General features: G+C 35.3%; 1 protein-coding gene across 1 annotated transcript in view; it reads right to left on the bottom strand.

The window, feature by feature from the left end:
- Positions 1–18996, bottom strand: part of C17H8orf34 (chromosome 17 C8orf34 homolog) — a 331481-nt gene that overhangs the window by 51057 nt on the left and 261428 nt on the right.

Here is an 18996-nt window from a genome sequence, read left to right as displayed (position 1 = left end):
AAGTACTATTTGTTAACTAAAGGTTCAGTAACCATTAAAAAGTGTTTTGATGTATCTATCCCACGGCTAGCCAAGTTACATATGTAGTACAGTTGCCCTGAGAAATCTGTTCTACCTTGGCTTTCTTGTAAAAGTAGACATTTTATGTAAACATTTCAATATATACTTCTTCCATGATTGGTAGACCATGATATTCATATCTTCTTAAAAGTTTCAAAAGAAGAATTTCAAAGATAGAGCCTATTAGAATTGTCTTTGCATTTCTGTCTTCTTAAAACTCCCAGAAGTTCTCCATGCAAATAGTACAGTTTCAGTTAACTCAAACATTAATTCTCTGTGAGCAGGAGAGACTTAGGTATTCTTTCCCAACCTCTAGACTTATTCAAGTTTCAAGGTAGTTTGGGTGGGTTAAGGTTACTTAACGTCTTCTTTGGCCTCAAGGTTCCAGCCTTCACCTGCTGTTTAACATTCCTTTCCAGATTCTTAAAAAGCCCTGTTTACATCTAACAGGAATTTTTGCCTTAATACAAAATAATCATGACAGAACATACTTGTCAACTCTACTCCCGGTAGCAAGTTTTGGCTTCTTTTCCCCACTTTGAACTAAGGTAGCAATTTAACAGAGCTTTAGTAAAAAAAAAAATGTGAAAGTAACACTTTCAGGATATACTTTTCCCTTTCTAAGGTCAACAGTCTGTGTTATTAGTTTACAGTATGATATTAGTTTGGGTTTTCTCATAGCATAATAAGCTCCAGGTAGCTCTATATTTTTTAATCACTTTGTTTCACCAAATTACTCCTGGCATTTTTTGGTTTTGGGAAGTAATTTTTTTAAAGTTAATACATGCACAGAATTGCTTGAAAGAACATGGTAACCATATGCTAGAAATCAACCACAGACGTGAGAACTTGTACAGACTGTGGAAGGCTTATTGTCAGAGCTTCCTGCTCCTGACTAGAGCATGGCTTGACCCTTCCAGCAGCCACAGGAAGGCTTGGCACCACTGACCGTGACTCTGTTCCTCACCAGGAACAGAATACACACCAAGAAATATCACGTAGGGGCCATGCATGACAGATCAAAGCCATTAGTCAATTTCAACAATACGGAGCATGTTATTCACACATCACAATCCTCTTTATCATGTTAGAAACCACAGTCCAAAAAACAAACAAAAAAGATTTTGAAAGTATAATTTGTCAGACATGGCCTATCTGAGTCATATGTAAACTACATGCTCAAATTTCTAAAGCAGGGTCATATCTAATGGACCTGAGGCTCCTAGTTTTCTATCGTCTTCATGCTTTTACTTTGCAGGGATAGAAAGAGATACTATGTCAAGTAGTAAAACAAATGATCAAAAATGACTTCTGTGGCACAAAGATCAAGTTCAATTCTCCCTTGAAACCTTATCGAACTCTTCAACCTATGGAAGGCTCTCCTGTCTTTAAACCAAAATTAGGTATACAGTCTGTATCATACAATTTACTTAGCGGTTTTCATCTTGGTATACAGTTAATCTTCCTAAGAGACCAGAATGTCTTTAGGGCTAAAAACCATATCACTTTCCACTTTTCTTCTACGAGGCTTTATTCAATGAATATGGTGAAAGGGGCCATATTAATAACTTACTAAATAAGTCTCATGCTCTAATAGTATACAAAATTTTATATTCAGTGTTCACAAGCACATCTATATGATCCAAGAGTGCTCATTGTTTTTATAAAATAACGATCACTTGATCTAAGACAACATGTTTTCAATATTCCAGTGTTACGACCAAAAATATGCTATTTGTCATTTTCTTTTAAGCATTCCTTGAAGAACAAAATAATGTGCAGCAGTATAGAACTTTATAAGATACCACTTATCATGTTTTAAAAATCAACATTCTTGGTGGATTGCTAGGCAATTGAAACCATACTATTCTCAGAAAAAAAAATCTACCTACAAATTTATGGGGAGTTTCCTGATATTAAAAATAACTCCACAATTCAAGAGCTAGCGAAAAAGAAATGCTAGCCTAAACGTACCACATAATGTTAAAATTAAGAAGCATTTTCCCGTCAGCCGGTCAGTCTCTGATCCACAGAATACGGCATCTCACTGATGTTTTATGTAAGAATGGGAGAAAATTCCTCCACCTTCAATTTGGAAAATCCTAATCACACATCATATACAACTCTGTGGATTCTTTATAAGGATACAGGATCCTGGGTGGCAGACGCAGGAGCCCCAGCTGTACATCCACAATAATGTTTGCCAATGATCCCCCGAAGAAGTGACCTGTCAGTTTCTACAGCATCATTCTCTGTATTTCTAACCTGGATTCTTAATATCAGTGGTGTGCTGGTAAAAGTTTAACAACCAGTTCTCTAGGGGGAAAGTTAAGGCTCTTATTATTTGCTGATTTCTGTAGTTTAAATAGTCCCACAGCGCTGATTTCAAGTTACCAACGTGATGTCACCGTACACAGAGTTGGGAAAGATGGCATCACCATCTCCAGGAAGCCACCGTGCGCCAGCCCCAGCACACAGCTCACAATGCTACTTCTGACAATCTGGTCAAAGGAGGAGGACATCCTAGATGATAACGAATGAACTCACAGTTATACGTCTTGCCAGAGAAATTGTTAAAAAGGTTTCAAGGAGTTGTTCATTCATAGAATTCAAAGGGAGGTAAACTGAATTTAATAAGACACCAACACAATCTGTGGAAGGTAAAAGTACCAAATTTTGATCACGTTAAATAAGGAAGAGTTCTCTAACAAGCTTAACAGAGATTTGCTCTTCATCTCGAGGTCCTAGTTTCCTTTAACCTGGAGAAGTTGAGGAAAAGTTGGAAGATCTCAAAAGAGATGGTTGAGAATGGAATTACTGTCAGGGTTTCTCTATATACTTTGAACCTGTGAAGCTGAGACTGCAGTTAAACTCCAACATAATGAATCTTGTGATTTGACATTGTTTGATATCTAAATTTATACAAGAGGTTTTGAGAAACTGTTTGTAATATGATTAAATTTTTAAATTAACAAAATAGAATATTTTATATTTTTTAAATGTCAACCAATGTAAATTTTGCTTATAATTTCTGGAAGTAATGTCCTAATAAAATAATTCATACATCCCTTCTAACCCCTATAGTCTATCTTTTCAAGCTTGGAGATGTTTTGTTTGTTTCCTTTAGTCTAGCCAAATATTTCTCAGAGTAATTTCATATTTTTCTAACAACTATTGTTAAACCTTTAAATCCCACAAATCCTAACCCACAGTTTAGGAGACTAGTTGTAATTCAGTCTTCTAACCTTTCAGTAAATGTAAAGTGGAAGAGTTTTAACTTTCTTTTGAGACCCTGTATACGCCACTTCACAAAACCTACATTTTTCTATTAAGGCTCACCAAGTACTAAGTCTTTTTAGCCTTTGGGATGTTTTCAAGCACAGCAGTAAGCTGGTCCACTTGGTCCTTAAAGTGAACTAAAAATAATAATCCTCTTCTGAACCTTGTTGCTGTCCTGGCAGTCAGCTCTAATCCTTGCATCCAATACTAGGACATGGTTCTACTTGAAATGCCGTGTAATTGAAATTACAAGCTCTGTGTTCTTCCTGGAACTAAGCCAGAGTATTTGAACTCAGCTTACAGCATGCATATACTGAGCTAGGAACTGCCATGTTACAATATGGGATAAATTATGGTCATTGTTCCAGTTTACCCAGGGGTCAACTAGCACTAAGCACAATGTGAATTTCCTAAAATACTGAGGTTTCCCATAAAAGAGTCCCTTTTCCAGGTTCTTCTGCCTTCTCCAATAATGCTGCTTTGGTCTCCTATTCTTTTGTGCACGGTGCCTGCCAGCTAGTATGTCCTCAAACAATTTTAGAAGAACAAAATATAGTATGGAATCCATAGGCTTTAGAATAAAAGAGAATGTCTCTTGAATCCCGGTTCCAACATATACTAACTCTGCAACTATGGATATACTAACATTTTAGAGCTTCTATTTCTTAATTTCGAAAATTGGGCATAATGATTCCTGCCTAGCTGGAATACTATGAAAATAGAGATAGCGTCTGTGAAGCCCTTAGACCACCGTTAAGAATTGAGCAGACACTGAATTAGTGAGCTATGATGATAATGAGGATGGGTAATTGATTCTAAGAAGAGTTCATTTCCCTGGACGCTCTGACTTTCCAGGAGCAGTGGACCAAAGCAAATCAGTCCACTCTATTCATGTGGATTTTAGAATTTTCAGTCTGTGGATCATACAAAGTTTTAGTGTTTTATTGTGGTAAAATAAACATAACATTTACAATATTAACCATTTCAAAGTATACAAGTCAATGAAATTAAGTGTATTGACAATGTTTTGAAGCCGTCACCGCTATGTAATTACAGAAAGTTTTCATCTCTCCAAAGGAAAAGCCCAAATGCTTAGACAATGACTTCACTTTCTCCCCTCCCTTCAGCCCTTGGCAATCCCTAATCTGCTTTCTGTCTCTATGAATTCGACTACTCTGGATATTTCATATAAACGGAATCATACATTATGTGACCTTTTGTGTCTGGCTTCTTACACTTGGCATAATATTTTCCATGTTCTTCCACGTAGCATGTATCAGAACTTTGCTATTTTATGGCTGAATAATATTCTATTGTATAGAACTTTGTACTACATCTTGTTTATCCATTCATTAGTTGATGGGCATTGGGTTGTTTCCACCTTTTGGCTACTATGAACAGTGCTACCACAAACAGTCATAAAGAAGTTTTTTCTCTGAGCACCTATTTTCAATTATTTTGGGTACATACCTAGAAGTGGAATTTGGGGGCCACGTGGTAATTCTATGTTTCACAGCTTTAATTTTATGCCATTAAAAATTGCAAAAGAGAAATTTTAAAAGTTAAATATAGATTTACCATACGACCCAGCAATTCCACTCCTAAGAATCACCCATGAGAAATGAAAACGTGTATCTGCAGAAAGATTTGCATGTGAATCTTCATGGCAGCATTTTTCATAATAGTTCAATATTGGAAACAACCAAATTGTCCATAAACTCATGAACTCATAAACAAAATGTCGTGTATCCAGCAATGAAATATTATATTTACCAATAAAAGAGAATGAGCTACTTATCATATTACAACATGGATGTACCTGAAAAACATTATGTTAAGTAAGAAGCCAAACCCAAAAGACCACATGCTATGTAATTGCATATATATTAAATGTCCACAATAGGCAAATCTATAGAGACAGAAAGTAGATTAGTGGTTGTCTGGGACTGGGAATAGTAATAAAGATTAACTGTAAATAGGACATGAGGTATCTTATTGGGATGATAATAATATCTTAAAACTGGATTATGATGATGGTTGTACACTAATGATATTTACCAAAAATCACTGAATTCGAAATAGGTGAATTTTCTGATACATAAATTATGTCTCAGTAAAGTAAAAACAGTCGCATACAGGAAAATTCAAGGTAAAAAACTTGCTGTTCCTCCTTGTCATCCATTGCTACTCTGGCATAATAAATTTATCACCCTACTAAAGGATCACAAGACTCCTAATTCGTGTCCTTGCCATTTCTATAATTGTTCTCCATTCAAATCTAACCAGATCAAGTAGCCATCAGGTTATTTCTTCAAATATTCCAAAATTAATAGAACATGCTCAGTGGCATCCAGAGATCTCTATGGCCCTCAACCTAGCATGCAGGATCCACAATCTACCATAATGTCTACAACTCAATAACAAATCATCTGCTACAACACTGCAGGTTTCTATGGCCCTTGCAATAATACCACTTATTCTAAACTCCAAGACTTCCTTACACGTCTCTTTCTCATCTAGTGTGTTTTACTTCTTCTCATAGGATGTAGAAAACTTTCCCAACATTTAAGATTTCCTTCATTTCATTTCCTTCAAGAGTCGTTTATTATGCTTTTAAGCCTACTTCAGTGTTCTGTAGTCATATTTGTCTTAATCCTTCCTTTTTACCCTTAAATAGATGGCATTGGGCTATAGAGAGCTTGGAAACCAGATTTCCTGGGTTGGAATCATCACTGGACAATTTATAAATTGTGTCCTTGAGAAAGTCTAATTAACCTTTAATTAATTTACTCATTAACAAAATGAAGATAATTTGCCATTGATTCACTGTGAAAAGTATATATCATGCATGAGAACACTTAGCACAGCAACTGGATCATTGAAAGAATCAGTAAATGTCAGTTCTTATCACAACTTTTATTGTTTTTCTATATTAAATTTTAATCTAATTGATTTCTAGTGAATGCCTTTATTCTTATGACTAGATGATACATTCTGAAAATAGAAATTATACCCAATATGTCTTTGTGTTCTCAACAGCACTTGGCACAATGACTAGCCAACTATTTATTGACTGAACTCTTGATTGATTCATTCATTAATTAACATACTGAAGGGCAAATAGTTTCTGCATCTATGGGTATAATGAAATTGTTGGTGTTTTCCTGGTTCTGCCTGAATGTCTATCCTCTTGAGCTTGTCTATACTTAGACACAACAGTCAAAGAGCAACTGCAAAAGGAAGCAACACAATGTGTCACATCACCAGCAAACAGAAAAACAACAAATTTTACTTTCCAGAGGCCCTGCGCTGAATCATTCGTGTGTTCATTCCTTTGTCTGCATAATTTGCCCTGGCGTAAAAATAAATAAGACCAGTTTCTAACCTCAGGGGGTTAGAATCTAATAGGCTGAGATAGACTAGAAACGAAATTCCTTAAAGTATCATAGCACATAAGACTGAGGTGGGCACAGGAATGCAGCAGCAAATGGGGCAAAAAGGAAAGACATAAAGAGAAAGGATTTGGAAAGCTTCACATTAATAGAACATGGGGGCTGTCTTGGTGATTCAAGAAGTGAAAAAGAGGTTAGGAGAGTTTTCCATGAAGTGAAATATCTAAGTATAAAAGCTTGAAACTGACATCTGTGGTTCCAAGGGTGGCAAGCCATTCACAATGGCTACAGGAGCAGGCTACAAGGTGGAGAGATGGTTGGGTCAGATTATTGAGAGTAATGTATGCCAAGCCAACAACTAGTTTGAATCTTATCCTACCAGAAACTGTAACATGATCAAATTTTTATTTTAGAAAAATGTCCTTAGTTTTGAGTAGATGGATTGATAGAGTATAAGACTGAAGGGATAAATAAAATTTTCAAAATAGCTTGGGTCAGACATGGTAAGAATTTTGAATTAAGGCAAAAACAAGGTACATTTGAGGATTTCAGCTTTGACATTTCAAAACTGAAATGCCAATAGGACAGCCAGTGACTAGGTTCTATGTTGTTATTTTTCTTCTTCTTCATGGTAGTAGTGATTTTTGCTTTGGTTTGGTTTGGTATATAAAATTCTGAACCTCAGGGAGAGATCCAGAAGAGAGAACTGGACTTAAAGCCAACAGAGGTCATGAGCGTGAACGACACTACCGAGAGGGAGTATACAAGATGAGAAGAAAAAACAAGAGAGACAAGAAGTAGTATCTAAACACCAAAATTTTAGGGATAGACAGAGGAAGAGACCTAGACCTAGTAAAGAGGACTAAGGTAGACAGAGAGCTAGATAATCAGAGGAGAATGATTGTCCCTGAAAACAAAAGAAGCAGGAGCTTCAAGAATAAGGAAGTGGTAGTCAACTACGCCAATTTCCACAAAAAGATAAATAAAATGAAGGCTCATGATAATTCATTGGATTTGGATATGAAGAAATAAACATTCACTTTTGCAGTAAATTAGAGAACTAATGAATGGAAAAGAAGCTGAGTCTCTCCAGGATTTTGATGTAAAGGGCATAACAGGAAGGGGTAGTAATAACTAACAGTGAAACATGAAATAATTCACATATTTGTTTGCTATTGGGAGATGCTTGAGGACGTCCATAGCTTGAAGAAAAAATAAGAAAGGATGGGTTGAAAATAGAATGAAAGAAAGAGAAAACATGTTTTTAGATAGAAGGAACAGAATGATTTTTCTCAAAAGCAGTTCTGAAAGACGATAATCCAAACCTCTTCTTGTGAGACTGGATGAAAAATAAAGGTGAGGGGCTGCTCATATACAAGAGAGAATAGGTTTATGGGATCTTAAGAGACTTCACACTTGATGGACCTAAGTGTTGTTTATTTGTTCAGCTTTGTTTGTTGTTGGTTTTGTTGTCTTGAGAAGTAGGCAGCTAGGAATAGGTTTGGGATAGCTGATACGGAAAATGAGACTGGAAGCTGATTAAGGACAGCTGATTATGGACTGCCAAGGTGAACTGAGAAATAAAATTAGAAGGCGTTACTACTGCATTGCAACAATCTCCATAATCACGCGATTTCTTTCTGTAGGGCTCATCAGCCTCTGTGTAAAAATATAGTGTGACTAGGTTGGATGGACCCAAGGCTGGACGTGAGTAGCAAAGGAAGCCTAAATGGGAAAGGGATTGATGTTGTGCATCACTGAGGTCTCAGCTAAACAGAGCAGCTATAAGGAGCCAATGCCAGGACTTGGAGTTCTTAAGGAAGTCAAAGAAGGGGAGCAGTGGGACTAACGGAGTGAGAAAACTGAAAGGAGGGTATTATCAGTAGAGACTAATACTCTGGAATTTGAGTCCAGAGATAGAACAGAACTAGCTCTGGTAAGGTCCGGGAGTGACCACAGGTGTGAGATATTGGATGGACGCTACTGAAGAATAGAATGTAAAGACATTTTGAAGATAGCATATTGGATAGATTGGTTATGCCAAGTGTCAAAGTACTCAATGACTAAGTTGACATTGTATCAAATAATAGGAACCTCAGAGGAAGAAGAATTTTTATCTGGAGTTGAAAATGAATGGTCAGTAAGTTGCAATGGAGAACCAGGATAAACACAGTATTGCCTCTTATAACTGATATGAGAAAACAATGAGTATTTGCATGAAAGGATGAGAAGAAATGGTGAAGAAATGTCTGGGAGAGTATTAGGTTTCCACTAAGGACAGAAAGAAGGCAGCAATAGGTAAAGGGCTTGCAAATACAGATCATTTTATTTTTCGTAAGAATTCAAAATTAGATAGTTTTTTTTTTTTTTTTTTTTTTTTTTGCGGTATGCGGGCCTCTCACTGTTGTGACCCCTCCCGCTGTGGAGCACAGGCTCCGGACGCGCAGGCTCAGCGGCCATGGCTCACGGGCCCAGCTGCTCCATGGCACGTGGGATCTTCCCGGACCAGGGCACGAACCCGTGTCCCCTGCATCGGCAGGCGGACTCTCAACCACTGCGCCACCAGGGAAGCCCCCAAATTAGATAGTTTTAAGGGCATTCTGTGTCAGGGAATGCTTTCCAAGCCTGTTTTAGAATAAAGGACATGTCTTGGAGGTATTGGGACCTCCTGGTTTCCATTGCCAACCTGATCACGACTCCATTACTTATATTTATACTGACATAATAGCTACAACAATAGTAATAATAATATTACATCATACTCAAACATCTGATTAGGAAGTATCATTATTTAATTAGATAAAAGGAGAAACTTCAAAAGAGATTAAAGGTCACAAAATGGAAATTATTCAGACCCACATCAGCCAAGGCCATAGGCTCCAGCAAACTGGGAGGTACCCAAGACAGAAGAGCTGCAGCTTTAAGTGCAGTTAAAAGAGTTGTGATGTTATGTTTGAAGTACTCCATGATATTCTATTTAGGATAATAGCCGATTGGAAAAGGTGGCTAATGAATGAAAGAACACCCAAATATTCCAGAGTGATTTTTTTCCTCCTTCAATTCAATCCAACAAGCATTAACTGAGCATCTCCTCCTCTTGGCACTGTGCTAGGTGTTGAATATCTTGAGATGAATATGACTCATTATGATAGAAATTCTATTTTCTCCTTTATTATATTATTGGTAAAAAATATCTCAATGTTGATAATCACAGAAACCATACCATAGAAATCTCCGAACTGATATCAAACACAGTTAAAATAATTTGGTTGATGATTTTGCAAGCCACACTGCCATCTATTTGCTAAAATTCTACAGGACATTCAGAACATACCTAAAGAAATTCTAATTCTATGTGATTTGGGGCAACTTATTCTCTCTGAGCTTCTTTTCACATCTTTAAAATGGGGATAACAACAGTACTTACTTCCAGGATTGTTGGAATAATGTAAGAGTGTTTTATAAACTGAAATGCACATATGAATGTTAGCTCTTGATTTCTGAAACCCAGCCACAGAGATGTATAAAGACAAAGTTTGCCTTGTTACAGTCTCTTTCACTGACTGTGTGAAAACACATCAAAAGTTGACTATTTATTTGACATTTGCACATGATGACTGAGCAAAGACTGAAAAACCACAGATAAAATGAGTATGTTACACTTGAATTTCCAATATACAAAAGATGATTTATTAAGTTTCTTTGCTTTCCTTTTATGTCAACAGCTGTATGAAAAAAAAATCACTCATCTAAGAAATAGAGAACATCAGTCTTCTCTTGTCTAGCAGAAAAACAGTCAACAGTGGAATAAGGAGGTTTTCCTACATGTGAAAGAGGTGTTGTTGAATCAAAGTTCATGAACTAACTTCATTCTGTAGAATCCACCTCCCAGGACAGAATTTAAATAGTTAAGCAGTCTCACAAAAAGAGAGAGAAGTGGAAATTTGGTGTTTTACAAATTTGGATTAGGAGTAATATAGTTAAAATTTAATGTCTGTTAAAAGTGAAAGTGATAAGATTGGCTTGGGTCAGCCCTTGAGTATAAAACACTTCCTCATGAATTTTCAACAATTTTAAGTTATTAATGACATATTGCATTTATGGGGTTTTATTTCTTTTCTCTCAAGTTGAGGAGCAATTCAAAGATGCAGTCAAATATTTAATTAAATCTGTATGGACTGAATTAATCAGATATTCTTGCAAGTGATTTAAAGAATAAGAAATTGTAACTGCAGCTTCCTTTCTAATTTTATCAGTCTTGAAAAGGTTAATAGCATTTTGCTTAATATAACTGAATGTGTTTGCTACTTGACCAAACAAAACATGATTTTCTAGGACCTTAAAGGCATTCAAAATCTCTTATAAATTTCCTTGTAAGAAAAACAGCTTTTATAATTCTTTCAATCCTTGAGCCCTAAAAGTGCTTAAGAAAAAAGACAAAACATGATGCAAAAGGAACAGAGAGCTATAGGTTAATGTTAGTGCTCTATAAGGAAATAGAGTAAATACTCCAATTTCTGAATAATCTGAACAGTAATTTTCAAAGTTCATTTATAGCAGGGTAATTCTTATTTTTGAAACAATCTTACACCCAAACCTTATGTATTAGGGTGGTCACACTGGAACTGCTCTAGTTGAAGGGGAGCAGAGCCCAGAACAGTGCTCCCTATAGCACAGTACATGCTCCTCAGCCTCCAAAAACAGATGGAAAAGTGATTACTTGAATCCCCGTAGTGCCACAGAGTGGGTGACTGTGGCTTTGAAGTATGACAGACTTGGGTTCTGTCTTAGGCTGTTCAGGTTGCTTTAACAAAATATCATAGATTGAGTGGCTTATATATAACAGAAATTTATTTCTCACAGTTTGGGAGGCTGGTAAGTCCAAGATCAAGTTGCCTGCAGAGTCTCTTTTATAAGGGTACTAATCCCATTCAAGAGGACCCCACCCTTATGACCTAATCACCTCCCAAAGGCCCCACCTCCAAATACCATCACTTTGGGGGTTAGAGGAATAGGTTTCAACATATGAATTTTGAGGCGACACAAACATTCAGTCTATAGCAGGTTCCAATCACATTTCCACCATTAGTTGTAGTTACTTACTTTAGTAAGGCTTAGTTTCTCCATCTAAAAATGGAGATAAACTTACCTCACAGAGGGCTCATACAATTTTAAATAAGTTAATGTAGGTAAAGCTAAAGCATTTCATATGGTTACAGCCAGAGTCCCTGCTCTCAAGAGGATACAGTCTGAGAGTTGCTAGCCATTCTCATTTCCCCTTCCATACGTTTATTAACATCTATAGTAGTGAATCTCAAGCAGGAAGGCCTGGACCCCTTGAGGATTTGTAGTCCACTATCCTCCAGATGAGAATTCCTGGGTTGGACTTTCATCCGGGCAAAGAAATTCAAGCAGCGTGGTGCAGAGATGTTAAGATAGTGAGTGTGGCTGCCCTGATCCAGGGATCTAGGATAGTTCCCAGCTTCCTAGATTAGTAGACTGGGAGAAACAGTGGTGGTATTCTGTAGGAAGAAGTTTCTGCTGAGGGTAGGGGTGGTGGCCAGAAGAAAGAGATGAAAAGAGAAGAGATTTTGAGGTGAAAGACATGTTGGGCATGGAAAAGACTGCAAGTATTAGAGTCAGGGAGTGTTCTTTCATTCTGTGATCCACCAGAAAGGCAAGGCAGTGAGGCAAATCCACCAAAGCATTATTGATTTCCCCCAAGTTGATCACTAATGGTCTCAAGTGGTGGGACCACAGGGAAGAGACAAGTGTAAGGAGATGGTATCCCTGAAAGAGATAAATGATGTGCACATCCAAGATCTGAGTACTGACTGCTCTCATTTTATTGTCCTAGGGCGGCAGGTTCTCCAAGCTGGGATAGTTTTGTCTCTTCTTGAAGAATAGACTCTACACGGATATTTCTCAACTTTTGTGGCCTCCAAGTATAATGTCTGCTAAATTTTAATTATTTTTTTCTTGACATCATTTGAGGTTTGTCTCCTTAAGCAATAAACTCTTTATGTTTCTTCTTTGATTGAGTGATTCTTCTAGAAATTGCCTTTTACAACATGTCTGCTTTCTTACTATTGGAATGCAAATACTTTCTTAATAAACATTAAAAAAACATCAGTGAAACTTAAAAAGGAAATGACAAGTTCCCGAAATTCATATTTAAATAAAATAAACACAGGCATCTGATTTATGATTCTTAAGAAATATGAATAACTTTTTATAGTTGTGACATCATAGAGAGAGATTTACTTACAAATTACTCAGCTTCCTTTTTCCCAAGAAGGTTGTCTTATTTCTGAATCAAATGTCCCAATGTACTGAACAAAATAACTGGAAGTGAGGATAGCTATTACGTCTCTAATTTAGAACATTCTCGTGAAAACTATTTAAGCTTTGTTTCAAAAATGCTGCAAAAATCAGATAAAATGCTTTTTATATAAGCAAACTAAATAATCTGCAGAGGCTGATGAGTAGATTCCTGTATTCTGGCAAATGATACACCAAACTTCTCTTGAAAAACCAAATCCTAAATCTATATTAAAAAAAAAAATCACACAAGAAGTCACATTTCAGGACTGTGATAAAGAACAGCTAGTTATTGTATGATGGTTAAATTCTTTGATTTTGCAAAAGAAGAATGAAAAAGAGGGATTTATCTACTTTGTATTAAAACAGGTAAAGCTACAATAACTAAAACAAAAATAGTGCACATGTCAACAGAAGCTAACTCTCCACTGTCCAGATGATAGAGTGGTTAAGTGGGCAGACCCTGGATTTGGGCCACCTGGCATGGGTGCTGTCTTGGCTCCTTGGCTTACCAACTGAGGTACCCAAGGCAAGTTATCATATCTCCCTAACTCTAAATTAAGTCTCCCCATCTATAAGTTGGGTATATAATTAAGACCTGTTGGCAAACAATAAGGAATAACGCGTGTAAAGTAACAGGCAAAAATTTAGTATTAAATAAATATTAGTTATGATATTGTTATACCTAGTAAATTAAGATAAAAAGGAAAAATTCAAAATAAGAAAGGGATGGGTTCTCAAAAACAAATGACACTACACATATTATTTGAGAACATATTGTTAGATCCTTGCTTCACAATAACACTAAAATAAATTCAAAATTGATTAAAGAATTTAAGGGGAAAATGTAAAGAACTTTTAGGTAAATATCTAATATTGGGGAGGGAAAGCTATGTCTAAAAAAATGAAAGAAATCAGAAAGATAAAAGTAATAGTTTAAGTATAATAAAAAAAAACTATCATGGACTTCCCTGGTGGTACAGTGGTTAAGAATCTGCCTGCCAGTGCAGGGGATACGGGTTCAAGCCCTGGTCCAGGAAGATCCCACATGCTGCAGAGCAGCTAAGCCCATGCGCCACAACTACTGAGCCTGTGCTCTAGAGCTCATGAGCCACAACTACTGAGCCCTCATGCAACAACTACTGAAGCCTGCATGCTAGAGCCCATGCTCTGCAACAAGAGAAGCCACTGCAATAAGAAGCACATGCACCACAACAAAGAGTAGCCCCTGCTCGCCACAACTGGAGAAAGCCCACATGCAGCAATGAAGACCCAACGCAGCCAAAAATAAATAAATAAATTGAAAAACTATCATGAAAAACATTAAAAAGCAAAAGAAAAATTACTAAAAATATTTACTACATCTATAAAATAGAACAAGTCATTATGCATAACAAATACTAACAAGTCAACAGGAAAACAAACACCCCAAAAGAAATATGGCTGATGGCAAGAAAAAACAATTCATAAAAAATAGAAGTACATGAGTCTAATAAGTATACATAAAAGTTGTTAATTTGTAATCAAAGAAATTTACTAGTAAACAAAGAAACCAAACTTTATGGGCTAAAAATATTTCATATTACATTTATCAGTATGATAAATTAATTTTGTGAATCTTTTGTTATTCACTTATACATTTTAAGAGAATATTTAATTCTAGGAAGGGTTTAGGAGATTCCTGGTTAAAGGGGCAAATGGACTTTTTCGGGGTATGTGTCAAGAACTTTAAAATGGTTCATATTCTTTGACCCTTTTAGGAATCCAGCCTAAGGAAAACTAATGATGATTTAGTGCACAGTTATCTCCAAGCATTACTTCTAAGCCCCAAATCTCAGTGTTTCCCATACCTTTTCACATATAAACAAACATACAAAATAATATTTGTACAACACACAGCAGGACCTGGAATCGACTATTTGCACTAGAATGTGACTCAAAGCATTTAAGAGGAGGGCTGGAATGCCTGGATCCCAACACATCTGTCAACAACTCATGACCATCCATTTCACAACCACCATTAGCCTTGGACAAACTAACTGGGAATATCCAACCAAAAACTCTAGCATTAATTCAAATATAACAACTCTGTATTATGGTTTGACACTAAAATAAAAGTCTTAAACTTTAAAAAGGCATGAGGATATTTGGTCTAATAGATACTAAAACAGATAAGGCTGCAAAAATATGTGGGTATTAAAACTAGGTTTATAAAGAATTTTATGTCAGACTATTATAATTATGTAAAGGAAGGAAACGCAGGATGCAAAGTTGCTAACAGACTATTTTCCAAAGTTCAAATTATGATATGAGATATTTACAGATACACATGCATAAAAATACTGGAAAAATAAAACAAAATGTGAAAATTCATCTTTTATGTTGTGGTTTTGGATTTTAAACTACACTCTTTACTGAACTTTCCAAACATTTTATAATATATACTATTATATTTATAATTAAAAAATAAACAAATTTGAAATAAAGAAGACTGTAACATGGATAATAGGAAGTTATACCAAATTTCATTTTTGAAATATTGTGCAAATCTAATGTTGATATTGATATTTTATTAACTTTGGGAAATCTCTCTAGAAATGTACAATACACAGAAAAGAGGAAAAAAGAGTTCAATATCTTAAAAAAGGATGGACATTCAATATGACCCTTTCAAGCACAGTTTCTAAAATAATCTTTTTCCCTAATGTTCTTCTAATATACATCATTATGTCAACATAATAGCAGGAATATATCATATTTTTTCAGTTTGAGTCCGCACACTCCTGAGACTCAGACTTTATATGTGGCCCCTTCTTATCACAGGGCAAAAAAATGATCTTGATTAGATTAATGTGGTTGAGAGGGCAAGGAAGCCCACCAATGTTTAATTTTCTCTAGGAAAGCACGTTGTATCCAATCGTTTTAATGTAATCTATGTAGTTTTTATAGCTGAAGAAGATGAACATGTAAGAGAAAACCTTTCTGTGAGGATCTTAATGTTTTTCCATCCCCACTAAGGGACAGAATGTTAACTTCCTGTGCTCCACACACAAAGAGACCATTTCAGCACGCATGCTGCACAGTTCATAATCAGAGTATGAATAAGGTTTTTACCTCACTACACAAAAATCCATATTGCTTTCCATCTGCTTCAGTATATTTATATACCAAACAAATGAAATTTGCAGTAGCAGGCAATCATTTTAATAAAGAATTAGCAATAACTTGAAAATACTGAAAATGTCAAAATACATTTTCTTTTTTGCCCATCACGTTTATAAGAATTAATGGATTCGTCCTGAGTTGGAATCCTCAGGACATAAATAGCATGTTGACATACATCTTCTTGGGCATTATTGGCTTATAAATCAATTGTATCTACATTAGTGCATATTAGGCCACTCTTTCTTCCCCAACTATCTTAAAAATAAAATTCAGAATTTAACTGATCCCAAGAAATGATTTCATAATTTTACTAATGGAGAAACAGTGAAATTATGTAGAGAGACTGATTAATTACAAAAGCCATAGTCAATGTTTTACCACTCATTACATCATGCTTTATCATCTCAGGCCATTTTTTGGGTGCAAATGTGACATTTAGAACTTACATTTTTAAAATTCATAGAAGTTTTAAAAAATAATATTTGCATAGCATAGGTTTAGGCAAATATTTCCACCATCAGTGTGTTAGAAATCAACAGACCTGAAATGTCAAATGGAAAAATCCCAGTAGATTCCAAAATTTGGTTAGATAACTTGCCGACTATAGTACTTGGTTTTAAGCAATTTATTGGCATCCTAGATCTGTGAGTGACAAAAGCCAAGCAAAATTCTACAGGATAGAAGGAAAATGAAACAGTAAAAACCTTTAGGGTTGAGCAAAATGTGTACCAATTGCTATTCTTTAGCAGATAATCCATTACTACAATTAGCTGCCAGCAATTTGTCAACACTGTATTTCAAGGGATGAAATCCACCATAATTTATTATTTCTACTTGGTGAGATGATAATGAACATTAATTTCTTTCTTTTTTTATTTTGCAAGAGTACAAATTGAAATATGTTTAGTCTTAATTTCATAAATGCTAGCTGTGATCCTATTTTCCATGCTAGGTATATAATGCAAGAAAAAATTGCAGCTTGTTCATTAACCTGTACATTCAACATTTCTTCCACTGACCAGCTATTTAAATCAATTTACATAGAATTACAAACTGTATAAAATATGTACAACAATTTACTCATCATAAAATTATACTTGAGTATGAAAAAGAATTTTGAAGATGTTTTACTGAAAACATTTAAAATGTCAAGTTGTGAAGATGATGAAACAGACATAATTTTCACGGCAGGGGTTGTTTGTAGGGAGGAACACTATCAGTAAGAAACAAGGTGGAAAGTAGAAGTATCAAAATTCATAGTTAAAGAAATAGTCTAAAAGTCCACTAAAAATTCATACCCATATTTTATACTGGTAAGCCATGGGGACAATTGTTTTAATGCTTGTCAAGTCTAAGTGATAATTTTGTAATTTTTTATCTTATTTTTTTATATCTTATTTTTATTAAAGTATAGTTGATTTACAATATCACCTTAGTTTCAAGTGTACAACACAGAGTTTTAATATTTTTATAGGTTATACTCCATTTAAAGTTATGATAAAATATTGACTATATTCCCTGTGCTGTACAATATATCCTTGTACCTTATTTTTTTTATACATAGGTAATTTTAATTTTTTTAAATGTAATCTTTTTATGGCATGCCTTATGAGAGAAGAGGTAACAATCTGGGAAAGAAGAAGTGGTAGAAAATAATGAATCTCCAAGGAAATACAAGGCATTTGTGCAACCTACCTATTGTAAAAGGCATTTGTGCAACCTACATATTGTAAAAGTCATATGATTTCAGCAGATTTCAAAATTTTCCTTTAGTCTCAGCAATAAGTGATCATTGAGTGTAGTGGAATTCTTCTTCTAACACAATTCCCAAGAGCACCCCGGATTTGTTACTAGAGGATTCCACTGTACTAATTAACAATCCGACAGGGAATAGAAATACAGGTGGAACTCTTTGCTGACCTATTTCATTGGCTGAATAAAATTTTTAAATTAGCAAAATCAATTTACCTAATTCGACCCAATAAAAAGAAATTCACTTATAAACAATGCCTTTCTTATCAAAACTCTTTTCTGAATTTCTACATCAGTTGTATATTACTGGAATTATGCACATAAGTGTTTCTTTATCTTCATGTCTTTCAATTACAGTTGTTATCAAAAGAATATTATATCTAACCCAAATTTACTCTTTTTTAAGTTTATATCCATGGGGTCTTGAGAAAATGCAGTATGTGTGGGAAATTCCAACTCCAGACAATTAGGTCCACACCTTGCTAACTTGTGAGTAGAAATAGAAAGAATCACTGAAGAGTGGGGGAAAAAAAAAAAGCTATCACTTGTCCCTGGAACATCAATTTAAAACATGGTTTGTTTATTTACTAATTCAGAAAGCACAATTAATATTGCCAAGTCAAGCTTAAAAGTAATCAAAGTTTACCCCTAATCCAGCTAAGTAGACGTCTACTTTACTAAGATGATTCTGTAATCACCTGAGTCTAACTTTTGCATCAAGTTTGCCGAAGGAATCTTTTCTGAGACATGTATTATTTTCCTGTTTCCTTTCCTTCTGAGTACCCTCTGAATTTTAAGATCCCCTTCTTGTCATGTTGCTCTGGTTTCTCATACTCCTATTGTCAAGGACACAAGCAAGATTAGTAGTCTTTTATGCTCCAGATTTAATGATCACTTGCTCTCATAAAAATTTACCTGTCTCATGATTTAGTCCCTCAAACTTCACTTTTTCACTATCAACTTAATCTAACAAATAATCCTATCTTTAATATTGGCTACTGATAGTGGCCTAACTTTATTCTTTCTA

This window comes from Orcinus orca, chromosome 17, assembly GCF_937001465.1.
Source record: "Orcinus orca chromosome 17, mOrcOrc1.1, whole genome shotgun sequence".
NCBI lineage: Eukaryota > Metazoa > Chordata > Mammalia > Artiodactyla > Delphinidae > Orcinus > Orcinus orca.
This window is presented reverse-complemented; position numbering and strand designations above follow the sequence as displayed.